This window comes from Haplochromis burtoni, unplaced genomic scaffold, assembly GCF_018398535.1.
Source record: "Haplochromis burtoni strain Fernald_Lab_line unplaced genomic scaffold, NCSU_Asbu1 Contig_472, whole genome shotgun sequence".
NCBI classification, from domain to species: Eukaryota; Metazoa; Chordata; class Actinopteri; order Cichliformes; family Cichlidae; genus Haplochromis; species Haplochromis burtoni.
This window is the reverse complement of record NW_024582833.1, coordinates 121,052-124,316: the sequence shown is the minus strand read 5'-3', so window position 1 is coordinate 124,316 and position 3,265 is coordinate 121,052. Positions and strand designations below refer to the sequence as shown.

Below are 3,265 nucleotides of genomic sequence, written 5' to 3'. Positions count from 1 at the left end.
TATATCACACATGTGATGGTTGCTCTGAGAGTGCTGACGAAGAAGGACAAAAGCAGCTTCGGTGTCTTCGTGGATCAGAGAAAGCAGACGATTGGCTACCAGAGAGGAAGTCAGGAATGGCAGAGAGACAGTGGTGAGGTGTGAGTGACAGGTGGGTGGAGGTGGAGCCCCGTCCTGTCTGCAGCGGTGATGTGGACTGACCAACCCCTGACCTGAATTCAAACATTTGTAAGACATCCAGGCCTACAAGATGAAACCCCGTCTCCATGACGACAGCTGAACATGTTTGCTGTGATTTACTGGGAACAAAACGAAACTGAACCATCGACCCTCAAAGGCGTTCCCATCCACGTTTCAGTACTTTAGGACTGATCAAAGTGTTATGTTTGTACTACTCTTAGAATAAACTTCCACTCTCGTCACACTAAGCCACAAACACAGGTTTGGTGAGACAGATTTATTCAGCCATCATGAGACAAGCGTTACATAAGAAGAATAAAGGTGTTTTTGTTCCTCTGCAGGAGGAGCCGCTTACACAACACAAGACGCCACACAAACCTGATGATGATGATGTGACAAACTCAGGTTTTGTAAACACAAGGATGCAGCTGCTGCAGGTTTCATTAACATGACTTTTCCTGCATGCAAAGTTAAAACCTTCCAGATCTTTGAACAAATATCCTCGTAAACCGAGCCAGGCTCATGAGTCTAATGTGTGATCCAGTTTATTACTCAGTGCACAGAAGAGTTCAACGTTTCACATCAGTCATCTGCACAGTAACGGACGCAGGAAGCAGCTTCGCTGCCGACTTCAGCTCGTTCCTCAGATCTCGCCGGGTGGGCAGACCATCATTGGACCAGCAGGAAGTGTCATGTTTCACGCTCACAGCTTTAAAACCAAAACCCCCACAGCTCGCTGACTGACAGTTTCCTCAGCCAATCAAACGTGAACACAGCCCATAAGAAATCCATTAAAACTCTTCTGCCCAATCATTTGCATTCACTTTAATCCCAGCGCAGCTGCGGGGGGGCTGCTGATTGGCTGACATCAGAGTTTATCAGTGTCAGACGACAAACAGCTGCAAAAGGAAAAGTTAATCTGATGAAGACTGTGTGGTTTTGGACAGCGTTCCCACCGAGGCTCTTTCAGAGAAGCTCTGTGATCAGCACTCTCAGTGCAACAATCATATGCACCAATAGAATCAGCGTCTATCACAAAATAAAAGCATAGCGTGACACAAAAGCACTCGGTCTGTTTCCACCTGAAGGGAAAGGACTGTCGACAGGAAGAGGCTTCATTTCCCAGAATCCAAGAGCGAGAATGAGCCACAACGTCGACTCCAGCTTGGACGTCCTCGTCTCCACTTACACGCTTTGTAAAGTCACCGCAGTCGGGACGGTTTCTGATGTGGTCAGATTTTTGTAATCAAATCATTATCTGTGCACGACTCCCAGATCCAAACAATCCCTCGTATGCTCCCGTCTCTTTAAGACAGCCCTCCCTAAATCCCACTGTTTTCTCATTGGTCAGTGTCTGGAAACCTGCAGTTAGTCGGTGGGCAGAGATGCGTTATAAAAGTAGAACGAGCTGTTGGAAGCTGAGCGTTCAGAGCAGCCTGAACATTTTCTCTCAGGAGGATTAAATACGTCTGATATGACACAAAAAAGGAAGAAGATGCGAGTTTCAACTAGTCTGGGAAAAAATCTCAGGCTGAACATCTTGATCTTAAGAAAACATCCTGATCTTCTTCAGGCCTCGGTGGAGGAGACGTTCAGGTTCCCAGCATGAGTCTAGAATGAGAGTAACAGTTTCTGGAGCTAAAATGATCCAAAACAACGATGCTCCACAGGAAAACAGTTTGTCCCGGGTGAAAGTGTTGGAATCAGAGACCTATCCTTCCTTTGTGTCCATTAAAACAGTCCCCGTGTCTTTGAACCAAAGTACAACACGTTCAGGTTTCAAGTCGAGTGTTGACACGGTCAGAGGCGTTCCTGACGCTGGTTTAACGGCAGCGTTAATGCCGCATGTCTCAGTTTGTGAACACAAACGTTTTCAGCGGGAAGCTGGAACGAGCCGAGTCAAATACAATAACTCCTCCCACGCTCTGCACAGTTCACCAATGCACCAGAAGCTCGGGCACTTACGTTCCCGTCGTCGCCATTGTCGATGTGGAGCAAGTGCCCAGCTGCCATGTCACTCTGTGGTTTCCACGGTAACCAGTCAGACAGTTTTCCCTGACGAGTCAGCGCTGCTGTTAGAGCATCCGGGCACAGGATGGCGTTCATGAACGGCGCGACTCGAATAAACAGACCAATCAGATGTGGCTCACTGTCCTGACTGTGCTGCGTTTGTGTGCGTGTTTGGAGAAACAATCAGTGCTGGCTCTTACTGGCAAACACATTTAATAACTGGATGTGAAACAGGATTGGCTGGTGCACACAGAGCTGGGAACAGTTGGACCAACCTGTACGTTAGTGTGATTTACAAAAATAAATACAACGTGGACGAATCTTCAGCTGTGACAAAAGAGCTGCAGTGAAACTTACATGAAGCATCAGTTTTTATCAGCAGATGTTTCAAAAACTACAAAATGATCTTTTTCAAGACAACATTAAACACATTTGGTTTGTGAGCTGAGATCAACCTGAACATCTGGATAACAGCTGAGCAGATGTGAGACAGCCAATCAGGAACAGCAGAAGATTACACACGTTTAAAGCAGTAATAACTGTGACACCTTAGCTTACAACAGGCCTTTCAAGCAGTGCGCTAAAAACAGGGAGCTAAAATATCTCATCTGAAGCCCCGTTTGGGGTCCCTGAACCACAGTTTGAGTAACACAGTAATTGGATGAAGAATTTAAAAAGCGTTAAAAATAAAAACAAAGAACTTTCTGAATAATAATAATAATGATAATTTTTGGTGTTTTTCTAGTGGAGGTTTAGGACTGTGGGTCCAGTCCTGCATGTCTGGATTTCTATCGTTGTGAGGACCCTCCATGACACAACCTGAACAACAAATCTCAATCTGCAGGCATGTCCTCACATGATCCAACAATCACACAGGTCCCCACAAAGATAGACATGTAAGAGCACAAGCACACACAGTGCAGTCCAGTGTAGCAGGGATTCATGGGACTTTCCCGTCTCCTAAAACAAGAGTCCTTTAAAATTCAGCACCAGCAGCGTCCTGGGAGACGGCATCCAGTGATGTAATCACTTTGGACACGTGATCCTTGAACATACGCACGGTTCAGAATCTGCT

General features: G+C 46.1%; 1 protein-coding gene across 4 annotated transcripts in view; it reads right to left on the bottom strand.

Annotated features, from left to right (window-relative positions):
• Nucleotides 1–442: 442 nt before the first annotated feature.
• Nucleotides 443–3,265, bottom strand: part of cdc42se1 (CDC42 small effector 1) — a 17,125-nt gene continuing 14,302 nt past the window's right edge. For all 4 annotated transcript variants that reach the window (XM_042213707.1, XM_042213705.1, XM_042213708.1 and 1 more), the window contains exon 5: nucleotides 443–3,265. This exon is cut by the window's right edge and continues 516 nt beyond it. The gene's annotated coding sequence lies outside the window, so the exon portion shown is untranslated.